Genomic DNA, 13,302 nt, shown 5'->3' with positions numbered 1-13,302 from the left:
TTTTTTCTGTCATGGTTCTATTTTGCTTCAATTGGTGCCCTAACTAAGGTCAACAGCATCATGAATTTTACCCAGTATCAGGATATTTTAGCAGAAATCAAGTTTCCACTACCAGGGGGCTAAACCATGACCACATGTGGATCTTCCAGTAGTAAACTGAACCCAAGTGCACATCAAGATCCATCCAGAAATGGTTAATAGACCAAGAAATCAACATTTCCAATGACCATTTCAGTCTCCAGACTAAAAATCCATTGAAAACCTGTTGTTCATATTAGAAGGCAGTCCATGAGCACATACTGAAGAAGGCCAAGCATCTGGAAAGATGAACAAATGGCCTCAGATCCCTTCCATTTTCCAATCATATTATACATTTTAGAAAAAGCCTAATTGCCATAATCCTTTCAAGTTAAGGTATCTATCTTTTTCCCCAAACATTTTTATTATGAAGAGAATCTGCTTCTATGACCAATTTCCCTTTCTTTTGACAAATTCTTATGATAATTTTTTTCTCATCCTAAACAAGGGTGTCCATCATTTTGGACCTTGTAGCTCAGGGCCTGATTGGTAGACCAGAATTTGTATTCTTGCTCTAGTTCTCAGAGCTTCTCTTTTGTTTCATATTCTTGACCATCCTCCACTTTTCTCTTCCTCCCTCAAGGCAGTGGATGGAGCCCCTCCTGAAAGTTATCGCCTCTGTGAGCAGTGTCATTTAGCAAAGTGACATTTCTCAACATAATTTCATCTCTATTTGGCCGGGAAGGTGAGGTTTCCCAGTTCACCTTGGGCAAAGTCGCAGCAGGGAGTTCCACTCAGCAGAGATTCCCTGTGACTTTTGCGGCATAATACATTTAGACATAGGCGGAGATGGCTGAGTATAGGCTGTGCTGTCGTTGCAAGCCACGGTCTTTCAAGGTCTAAAAGTCTTAAAGTTTTAATTCACTAATTTGAGTTTAGCAGCCCTATTCAGCTCTAAATCCTCCCATAACAACACAAGGCAAATCCACCACACTTTGTACATGTACCACCCTCCAGCTGCAGTGTAGGCTAATACAATCATAATCCTTTCATGTGTTCCTTCAAAAACTATTTGGATGACAAACTTCCAATCTGTCTTCCCTCGAGGTGGTTGTGCGTCTGCCTTTGTTGAAATAGCCTTGTTGTGCCTGCAGCCGACCTGGGTGATGTCACCTTGTCATCTTGTTCCTTTACTTTAGCCCAAAGCTAGTTGCCATGTTTAGCAGACAGTCACGACGTCTCCTATTGTCCTTGCTGCTCAAGCTTGTCCTCCACCACACTTTACTGCCCGAAGCCGTTTTTCAGAGAACCTCCGCCTGTGCAGAATTATGTCTTTGACTTTAGCAAGTCTATTCAGCTGAGAAAAATGCTCTTAAGTGAAAATTTGGAGACACGGAGAGAAAGGAGACAAAAGAAATAGAAAAAAAATCATGTTTTCTGATGCTAAATGTTTCACTACAGTGTACTCTAATGAACACCCCCTTGGAGAAATGTCACTTATCTAGTAATGAAGCAAAACTTGTTCGCTTGAGTTGGTTGAGTCACCTGCTGGCTCTGTCTAAATGTGCAGTGCATTCGCCTCCAGTCAGTCACATCCGTTAAGGTTTACCCACTAAATATCTCACCTTGGTTAGCGCTTTAGGGCTCTCACCTCTACATAGTCTATTTTTGGTCTCAGCTTTGACACTCATCCGCAAACCCTGAAGCCAGTTGCACTTCCACAGTCCTCTGCTCTTTAGCCCCGGTCACCTCCGTCCTGTGAATCATTGGCCATGCACCAACAACAAGAGGACCATGGTAACACCGTCTGAGCCTGACATAATTCCTGTCATACTTGTAGGCATTATACTTACAAGTGGTGCACTGGCAGGAAGCTGCTACTTAAGATTGTATGCATGTCTCAAATGAGATAAATAAAATAAGCCTTCATTATGTAATAAAGTACAAAAAAGAAAGCCATATAATATATATATTTTTTTTTCACATGGTGCCTTTTATGTCTCACATTGTGTGTACATAAAACGCCAAAGTTTACAGTCTGACAACGTACGTCCCTTTGAGCACAAGACTTCTTTCAAATAATGTTGCTCACTGTTATCGGCTCACTAACTAAACAAAACCATTAAAAAAAATCCAATAACACAAAGCCCCTTTAGGGGACATAGAAAAAATATCTAGGCTTAGTAGTTTCCTGTTTTTTTATTCATTCCCTCAATGTTTTATTCATTCCCTCAGATTATTTTGGCTGTTCCCTCAGATGTTGTATTTGTTCCCTCAATTGTATTTATTTATTTATTTGTTTTTCATTCCCAACTTTCATTCTCTAAGACTTCAACTTAACGTGCATATTCCAGCATGCCTTCATCATGGATCAATCCAAGTTCATTTAGTCCTACTTCTAGATTTAATATGATAAATATTGTTTGCATTTTGAGTGTTACAATCAACATCGTCCTTCGCAACTCTGAAATGGTATTTTGACCTTGTAGTGTGGAAACCAGGAAATACCAGAATATATGAAAATCTAGTTTTTGACTGTACCGGGCATTTAATAAATTATAGTTCACATTTGTTTATTTTCAGACAAAATAAAATATTTTGCTAGCACGCACTGTTACATTTTTTATTCCAAAATGAGATGGTGTTTGATTAAATAATGTCATACTATGATATTACATTTCTTTGTGATATGTAGAATACTTTTACTATGTTACATTTATTCAAACTTTATTAAACAAGCAATATTCTCATTATTGAAAAATAAATAATAATAACTGAGCAATACAATAAAGAGATACTATGTTTTATTCAGAAATATATAAGTAAAACTACTTTGTTTGGCTGTGTTCAACAGTTTTGGTATGTTAACATCTAAATGGTATGTAGGCTACCAGCTAAATGGAATTCATAACCAGTTATCAATAAAACCAATGGATTAGTTCTGAACTCAATCAATCAATCACATTTATTTATAAAGGCCTTTTTACAACAGCAGTTACCACAAACTGCTTTTACAGAAACATCCGCCCTTAAACCCCAAGTTGCAAACCACAGTAGTGTTGAATTTCAGTAGGAAAAACTCTAAGAAGGCCCGAAGTTTTGGAAGAAACCTAGACAGGACCCAGGCTCAGAGGGATGACCAGTCCTCTTCTGGCTGTGCCGGGTGAGATATTAAGAGTCCAATTGGAATAATTAATAAATGCATGTGGGCTAAAACCAGAGTCTATTTAAATTTAGAATAGGTCAGAAGTATGACCAGATGGACAAGGACAGGGACAGCAACGGGCCCCCCAAACCAGGTACTCCTCCGGTGTAGACCATGACCTCATGTCCTCCTAAAGTTTAAAATGGGAGGAGACTGGGAAAATTCTGAAAATGCATTCCTCATATCAACAACGATTTATAGTGGAGAAGGTGAACTTAGTGGGGAAGGAGAACTGACCCAATCCCCCAGCACAATAGTATAGCAGCTTAAGACCTTGGGAATGAGACGGGGGGGTGCGGTGACACTGTGGCCCTACCCGGGGGAGGCCCCGGACAGGGCCCAACAGGCAGGAAATCAATCCACCAACATTGCCAGGCATCAACCAAAGGCATCACCAACCGCAACCACCCTGAATGAGGGCCAAGTATTGCCAGCAGAGTACAGCCCAATTTCACAAGTGCGCAACAAAGAGACAACAACAAGCCAGTGACTCTTCCCTCGAAAGACATTGGAGGGAGGGCATCCCAGTGGCGACGAGAGCCCACCTGGCAAGACAGCAAGGGTGGACAGTATCAAGCCTTCTGGTCACCTTCACGCCCCCAGGCCAGGCTACACCTAAACCATGCTGTAGAGATTCATTTTTAGTGTACACTTGAAAGTTTGCACTGAGTTTGCATTTCTAACCTTAATTGGCAGATCATTCCACAGTAGTGGAGCTCTATGAAAAAAGCCCCTGCCTCCAACTGTTTGTTTAAAAATTCGAGGTACAATTAAAAGGCCTGCATCTTGCGATCGTAGGTTACGTGTAGGTATGCCTGGCTGGATCATTTCAGCAAGGTAAGTAGGAGCAAGTCCGTGTATTGATTTATAGGTTAAGAGTAAAACCTTAAAATCAGCCCTAACCCTAACAGGCAGCCAATGTAAGGATGCCAGGACAGGAGTAATGTGTTCAATTTTTTTTTGTTCTAGTTAGGATTCTAGCAGCCGTGTGCAGCACTAATTGAAGTTTATTTATTAATTTGTCTGGATAACCAGAAAGAAGAGCATTGCAGTAATCTAGTCTAGAAGTAACGAAAGCATGGAATCAGTTTTTGATAGAAAGTTTCAGATTTTTGCAATATTTCAAAGATTAAAATAAGCAACTCTTGAGACATATTTTATATGTTCATCAAAGGAGAGGTCAGGGTCAAAGGTAACGCCATGGTTTCTTACAGTTTTTTGGGATATGACCATGCAGCCGTCGAGGTTCACAGTGAGATCTGCTAACAACGCTCTTTGTTTCTTGGGTCCTAAAACAAGCATTTCTGTTTTTCTTGAGTTTAAGAGCAAGAAGTTCTCTGTCATCCACTTCCTAATATCTGAAACACATGCTTCCAAAGTAGCTAATTTTGGGGCTTCTCCATGCTTCATTGAAATATTTAACTGTGTGTCATCAACATAACAGTGAAAATGTACATTGTGATTTCGGGTTACATCACCCAGAGGCAGCATATATAGTGAGATCAATAACCTTTGTCTGAGGCCATTTGTTACCTTCACGAGTGCAGTCTCAGTACTATGATGGGATCTGAAACTGGACTGGAGCATTTCATAAATGTTATTTGTCTTCAGGAAGGCATTCAGTTGTTGGGAAACACATTTTTCTAAGATTTTTGAGAGGAACGGGAGGTTTGATATTGGCCTATAATTGTTTAATATATCAGGATTAGATTTTTTTAGAAGAGGCTTAATTTCCGCTATTTTTCATGAGTTTGGTACACATCCAAAGGAAAGGAAGCAATTTATTATGTTCAGCATTGGCAGACCTAGCACAGGAAATAGCTCCTTAAGTAATTTTGTTGGAATCGGGTCTAGCTGACAGTTTGTGGGTTTAGAACTCATTACAAATTCGGTGAATGTGTCGATCGATACGGTATCAAAAAATTTAAGTGTCCACATTAACACCTGGTCAGGGAGGTTCAGGACATTCTCAGGACAACTGAGATTTTGAGGACCATAACTATTTAAGGAGGAGTCAGTTATTTGTTTTCTAATGGTGATGATCTTTTCATCAAAGTAGTTCATGTATTCATTACAACTAAAGTGAAGACCCACTTCACTTGTTGAGCTTTGTTTTTTTTGTTAACTTTGCAACTGTATCGAAGAGACATTTTGGATTGTTTTTGTTCACCTCAATCAGGTTGGAGAAATAAGCTGATCGAGCAGACGTGAATTATTTTCGGTATTGTAGGGTACTGTCTATCCAGGCTAGTCTGAATACTTCCAACTGGTGGAGCGCCGCTTTCGCTCCAATTTTCTGGAGGCTTGCTTGAGTGCTCTAGTATTGTCTGTGTACCAGTGAGCAAGTTTCTTGTTGTGAATTTCTTTTGTTTTTAGTGGTGCAACCGTATCTAATGTATTTCACAGTGTTGAGTTTAGATCCTTGATTTGATAGTTTACAGATTTATTTACTCTGTCGTTAATGAGCGAACTTGTAAGAATATCAAGGAATTTATTTGTAGCCCGAGAATTTATAGTACGGCTTTAAACTCATTGTTTGCGGAGCATGTGGATTTCTTGTTTTAACGGTAAATGTAATAAGACAGTGATCTGATAATCCAAGATTTTGGGGGGAAATTATTAGATCTACAATATCTATTTCGTGTGACAGGACTAAATCTAAGGTGTGATTGTGGCAATGTGTTGGACCTGAGACATGTTGGATGAAACCCACTGAGTCAATTATGGCTACAAAGGCTTTTTGAAGAGGATCATTGGACTTTTCCATATGAATATTGAAATCGGCAAAAAAGTTTAGACAAGAATTCTGGAAACTCATTGAGGAACATTGTGTATGGCCCGGGGGGCCTATAAATAGTAGCTATGTAAAACGATTTTTCGGCCTGGTTCATTTTCATGAGTAAAACTTCTAAATAATGAAAATCAGTGATGTGTTTGAGAGTAAATTTATATTTACTGGCATAAATATTAGCAACATCCCCTCCTTTTTGGGATGCCCGAGGGATATGATCACTAGTATAGCCAGGAGGAGAGGCCTCATTTAAGGCAATTAATTCATCAGGCTTTAGCCACGTTTCACATAAACCAATAACATCTAGTTTACGAGCAGAGATTAACTCATTTACTGCAACTGCCTTAGGACCAAGGGATCTAACATTTAGGAGTCCCGAGGTGAGTTTGTGACCAAGGTGGAGGAAGGCTTTATCTTAATAAGGTTGTTTTTGTTAGCACTACCTTGTTTAACTTTTCTCAGCCTGGAACGAGTCACAGTGGCAATAGGTAAAGCTGTACTAACTACTCTGGCTATGCTATCGACAGACTCCACTATGCTAGCAGGCTGGCTAACAACCTGCGGCCTGACCTGCACCCTATCTCATGGTGAGGCTATAGGAGTGACTCTTGTCAATGTTCCTAGATAAAAGAAGAGCACCAGTCGCTCCTCAGCAGATCAGGCCTGACCCTATTTCTGGGAGAGTCCCAAAAAGAAAGCCAGTTATCAACAAACTCTACCTCCTGCGACGGGCAGAACTCAGTTTTCAGCCAGCGATTGAGTTGTGCAATACTGCTGTAGAGCTCGTCCCTACCCCTAGCTGGGAGGGGGCCAGAAACACCTACTCGATGCCGACACATCTTTCTAGCTAGTTTACACGCTGATGCTATGTTCTGCTTCGTAACCCCTGACTGTTTCATCCTAACATCGTTGGTGCCAACGTGGATAACAATATCTCTGTACTCTCTATACTTGCCAGTTTTAGACTTCGCTAGCACCAACCCCAGATTTGCGGCTACGTCGGTGACTCTGTCCCCCGGTAAACGGTGTACAATCGCCGGCTGATTCTTTAGTCTAATACTGCGGGTAATGGAATCGCCGATGACTAAAGTTTTTCCAGGCCACCGGTAAAAAAAGCCTGCCGATCATTCCCCTCCGAAGACGGCTTAGGCCTTGACTCCGACTCTAGTGGAGAAAACCTGTTGAAAATCTGTCGGCTCTACCAGCAACCCAGGTTTAAGTGGTCGACAGCATTTCTTCCCAGTGACCAAGAGAAAGTTCTGGCCCGGCTGCAGGAGCTGTGCCGGGGGGGCTAACAAGACTATCATTTCTTCCTGGTGCCACAGACGCAGTTTTTTCTATTTCTACACTAACATAATCCTTGCCTGACATTTGCATCAGAAGCCGAGCCTCTAACTCTGCTATCTTTACCTGAAGACGATAGTTCTCCTCCGTGTTGTAGCTACAACAATTACAGTGATAAGGCATTTTAATGATAGCGTCTGGTGTTCAGGGGTGAGTAGTTCTGTAAATTATGTCCAAAAAGAGTCCCGGTGTAGTAAAGTTGGGTAAGAGGTCAACAGATGAAAAATATGGCGTTGGTAAACTCTTAAAGTAGAATTTGACCAATTAGTTTATATAGAGTAATTTCAAAAAAAGGCCCATTTCCTGGTCATTTAGCGCAGTTATTTTACTTTGTCCTTTTTACACCTTTGGTTTTATTGAAAAATATATAAAAACACACCAAGGCTACTTTGCCAGCTTTGCTAGTTTTAGATCACATGGTAGTATGAAATGGCTGTGAGCCAGTGGCAAGGATTTTGCCACGCAGCAGTACCAAATTGCTAGTCATTTCACTGTTCGGCAAGCATCAGCTGTTGGTTGATGCCAGAAAATCAAATTTTCAGTTCAACATGGGGTGTCCTACACCCTGGGGCAACCCCCCAAGTAATTTAGAAAAATCGCACTAGGTGTGACCAAATTTCTTGCCCAACACCTAACCTGGCTGCAACTGATCTTGCTTAATTAAAAATGTTCGCTGTGTCATCACAACTTTTGGACATATTTCCACAAAATGATTCTGACCTAAGTTGATACATTTTGTTTCATCTGTTTCAATTAAGTTACATATACGTACAAGTTGTAAAGCTTTCAACTTGTTCATAGAGAAAATGTTGAATACATTTTAAATAAAGTAGTAATATGTTGGATGAGTGTGGGGAAACTGTCCCCCAGTGGCTAGTTACCCCATTTATGGTTATGCATGGCATTTGTACAATCAGTTTGTGTTTGCTAACTTTCATTAGTATTAATTACAAAAAATGTATGCATAAATCAGATTAAATTGATTTTAATGTGTTAAACCCTATTGGGGTAACTAGCCCCACTGGACCAGTTAGCCCATGGGGGCCAGATATCCCAGAACAAAAAAAAACATTTTCTAAAAACAACATTTCATCAAAATATGTATACAATTGCATCCATTTGTTTCCCTTATGGTGTATTCACCCAAGATTAAACAAAATACACATTCCATTTCTTCCCCAAAATCTTTGTCCACAAGTTAATGTTGTTTCTGAGTGGGGCGGGGGGCAGTTACCCAATGTGGGAGGGCCAGTTACCCCAGTACAAAGAAAAATAAAGTTTTTAAAAGCAACATTTCACCAAATATCTAAAAAAGTATAAATTGGATCCATTTGGTTTCCTTAAATTATTTATTCTCCAAAACTTAATCATCATAAACATAAGATGTAGGGGGGAAAAAAGTGACATTTTGTGTTCTTGGGGGGGCAAATTACCTCATCTTACCCTACATCCAGTAGGCCTCTAAACCGCAGACCCAACGTAACCATGCCAGTCCAGGACCTGGTTTCTTCATCTGCAGATTCATCTGAGACCAGCCACCTGCACAGCTGATTAAACTGGGTTTGCACAGCCGACAATTTCGGCACTAACTGTCAGAAATCATCTCGATGGAGCTTATCTGCATGTTTGTAACTAAAACTATGATCTTGACTGCAGTTCGCCGCCTTCACAGATTTCTGTGGGCAACTGCTTACCTTCGATCGCCACCTGCACCCTGGAGAAGTGTACTCTTCACAGCTGAATCCCCATTTAAACTGTATGAGACAATAACGGTAAAATCGATGAAATCGTAGCATGCCGTGTTTAAACTTTAGTTCAAAACAGGTGAAAAGACTATCTTTGACTGAATTATAAAATCTAAAAGGCGCGACATAAACATCAGGTTTCTAGATTGAATGCTTCGAGACTTTAGATAGCTAAACACGCTTTTGAACTGGGACAGAATGCGTATATATTGGAAGTCAGAACATGCTCAGGGGTTGTGTTTGTGTTAAATTAGCTACAATTAATCATTGATCATCAGTACTGAAGCCGCACACACCTTCTCAAGACGAAGGCTTTATCTACACACCCTTCAGGCAGTGGCTTTATCGGCAAGCTCACTTTCTCTCTGCTCCACACAGGCCACTCGGACACTCTGCGGCAGGACGGACGGGTGCGCACCAAGACAAAGCACACACACACACACGATTTCTCCACCCGTTTACAGCGTGCCCAACAGGACTCTGGAGCTGAGTACGGTTGGGCACATGCCACTGGATGCCATGGAGAGGGAGGTGTTTTTTGCAAATGTCTTTAAACTAAACTCACCCTCCAGTTCTTCAAGTGCGCCTTAGAGTGGGTCCATCTTTCATTTTACTCCCACCGTAAACTCCCCTGAGCCTCATGCATCTTTGATGTTGGTTGCCACTCACATGGTCATAAAACCTTCTAACAGAAGTTACCCTCTAGATAGAGACCTGTGGCCATTAGGGAATGTAAAAATGACTGTAGACCAGTGCAGATGAACCATGAAGACACTCCGTTCAGTAGGTAACTTTAAGCACAAATCTAGGATAAACTGGTCCACAGTCCCTAACATTATCAGGGGAAAGACCAAACGCAGAATTTGTACTGATGTCCAGGGGTAACTCCGGTAAATGCAGGCCGTTGATGACAAAGTGAGGACCATGGCCGCCGTGTCCCAGCGAGACAGTGAGGCATAAACAACACATGACCCCTTTAAACAGCAAGTAAAATTAAGCATGTTCAAAATATACACAGCCTGTGTCCACGAAGGCTGGACCTCTCCTGCTCGCCGGGCAACGAAAGACAACCTGAGGCACAGCTCCAGGGAGAACACACACACACAGTAACTACATAGTGTGGAGAAAACAAATGCCAATAGCAGTGGTGACAGCATAGCAGTCTGTATTTAACAGGGGAGACTGACCAGGTGTGTGTGTGTGTGTGTGTGTGTTTTGTGTGCATGATTACATGCAAATATTTCCAGTATGAGAATTTTTTGTGAGCAGTCAAGGTAGCGCAATCAAATCAAAAACTGCGCCACTCATTTGTTACAATAGTAAGAGAAGTACACACAGACACGCAATCCTAGACACACAAAGCACTTCAAATACTTCAAAGTACAAGGCAATAAAGGTTGTCATGGAAAACTGCATCCACATCTTTGATCCACTCAGGCAGGCGTACAGGAAGTAAAGGATGTTTGTTTGTTACTATGAAAAGCTGAAAAGAGTGAAAAAAAAAGCTGAAATAATACAAGGCCATAATGAAGTAGACAGTGATTCACACCGCAGCAGTCTTAGCCTATGATCGATCAGTAAAGTAAGCCCTCGGTGCAAGGCTATCGTGAAAATTGGCTTTTTTAGAATGTTATCCAGTACGAAAATGATGTTGTTGGCTTGCCCTGTCCTCTACATGCATTTGTTGCCTAAGTAATCAGTAAGTATTCAGCTGGCATTTAAGACCGAGAAATTCCAACTACCTCAGAGACACTCGTCACACTTGTTTGGCTAAGTGGCTGTGTCACACGCACACGGTCAGTAAGTCATACATAGAAATCTTACACACAAGCATCACGCCAGATGGCGTCACACTTTTTTTAATCGTTCATTCCCCCTGTGATACATCTCAACAGCAGCAGTGTCAAACACAAAGGGACGTTTGATCTTCAAAACCACTCCCTCCTCATCCACACTTCAACAATCTGTCTTGCGTTTCTTTCCAAACAGGTCAGTGTGTCAGCTGAACGCTTTCATTGAATGACCATGTCCAACTGCTGGTACAAATGTTTAACCACTGGGTTTCAAAGCTCTAACGCAGAGCCGTTAACAAACCTAAGGCCCTACTGACATCCTTTCCACTATTTGGTGGTCTAACTTTGACCTAAGTCCAAAAGACTGATCAAAAGTGGTGCTGTTTATATGAAATCCAGTACGATTTTGGACAACACCCATTCAATTAAAAGTATTCTCCACAGAATGCCAAAGGAGTTCCCATCAGAGTGCTTTCATGCAAACGACATGACGCAACAGTGGATGACTTACATTATGAGACTTCATATGGACGTGGTGTGGAGGGGATGAGGGGCCTCACCATTTGTCTATTGACCCATTTCAATACGTCCATTGACGATTGGCCCATACAATCCGTCCCGTAAACCACTTCAGTTACACAGCTATGTGCAGTAGTCGTGTTGGCAAACACTGTCGCGTTGAGACAAGTACTGAAAGAGCTCAGGCCCAATGCAGTGTTTGGCTTATACTTCTGTACAATGCATGTTATTGTCAAATACAATTGAGCTGAATCCACACGGCTCAATGTTACTCTGTTTGCCATTTAAAAAACAGCTGATGACAAGCGTTTAGGGAACCAGGACAAATAGGGTGCAACTGGCATTTCAAAAGCCTGCAAATAAGAATTGTAAGTATCTTTTTCACATAGTAGTTTTTTATTTTTGGATAATAACATACTTTTTTGAGCTGTTGAGAAGGGTTGTAAAGAAACTGATGCTTTGGTTTGGTATTAATGGAAGATTGTATAATTTTGAATCTGAATGCTAACAGTTAGTCAAGGTTTTCAAAGGGAGCCTATGTCCTAAGCCAGCTCTTAATTCACTACAGAAAGGATTTAGGAATACTGATAACTGTTATAGCAGATATTCCAAAATGAGATCAACTGGGGATCAAGTAGATGAGTCTCCCACGAGCAGTCCAAGACTAAGAGGAAAAAAAAGATAAAAAGAGACAGCAGCTGTACTAACAATATTTTCAGCAGACACCATAATTTTCTTCACTGACTAAACTACAAACATGAACACTAGGGACTTGAAGCGAAGGACTAGTAAGAGGTCTTCCAGATCAGACCATATTAGACATTACTGAGAAACATTGTTCTAAGTATATATAACTTTTTAGACATGCCTTTGCTTTATTTGACAGAAAAGTGGGGTAAGATAGAGAGGCTTCTGCTACAAGAGTGGGCCAGATTCAAACCTACACTGCAGCAGTAACAGGGCACCAGAGGAAATGGCCTGGAGCGCTGGACCACCCTAGCACGTATTAGTGAGGAACATCTGACTTCACAAAGCGCCAGAAATCAGCAAAAACCAACACATTACAATTACATTAAATATACATGAAGATGTGGAATAACCTACAAGGCAAATATGTACACACGACCATCGTGTGACTGTTCGAAAAACAATGTATCTGTTTCGTACACATGCAGTAAAATAACCCCATGACAAACACCTTACCGGGTTCCCTCGGCACTGGATAATGTATCCATAACACAGCAGACGACACTGGATAATGTATACATAACACATCAGACGACACTGGATAATGTATACATAACACAGCAGACAACACTGGATAATGTATACATAACACAGCAGACGACACTGGATAATGTATACATAACACAGCAGACGACACTGGATAATGTAGCGGAACTTGTTCGCTACAGCAATTAATAAATCAGCGACATTCGGAAAACATTTCCGACAACGCAGACGGCGGCGCTGCTGATGTTTACCCTCTGAAGCGAGGCCCAGACCAGACAGGGGAGTGACGTCCTTGAGGACTTCACCATTCCATCAGTCTACTGTTAAAAGCTACAACCCAGTGGGGTGTCTATATTACATGAGCATTATAAGAATTGGGACGTCCAGTCATCTTCGCTCATGCTAAACAGACTGACATACATACAGCATTCACATTCCTGTACAAACAAACAGACGGACTCTTGATTGACGAAGGCCTTTGTTTTGTGTCGCATATACTCAGCTACACTGAAATAGTTTCTATACATTATTTAAATGGCCATATGTGACCATTAGAGGCATTGTCCCCTTTGGGGTCCAATTATAGTCAAGCTAGGCTTGAGGCTTTCTGTCTCACTGCGTTGCTTCATGAGAACATGTTCTTTGTTCTTATGC

The sequence above is a fragment of the Esox lucius genome, chromosome 5, assembly GCF_011004845.1.
Source record: "Esox lucius isolate fEsoLuc1 chromosome 5, fEsoLuc1.pri, whole genome shotgun sequence".
NCBI classification, from domain to species: domain Eukaryota; kingdom Metazoa; phylum Chordata; class Actinopteri; order Esociformes; family Esocidae; genus Esox; species Esox lucius.
Note: the sequence above shows the minus strand (reverse complement) of the source record.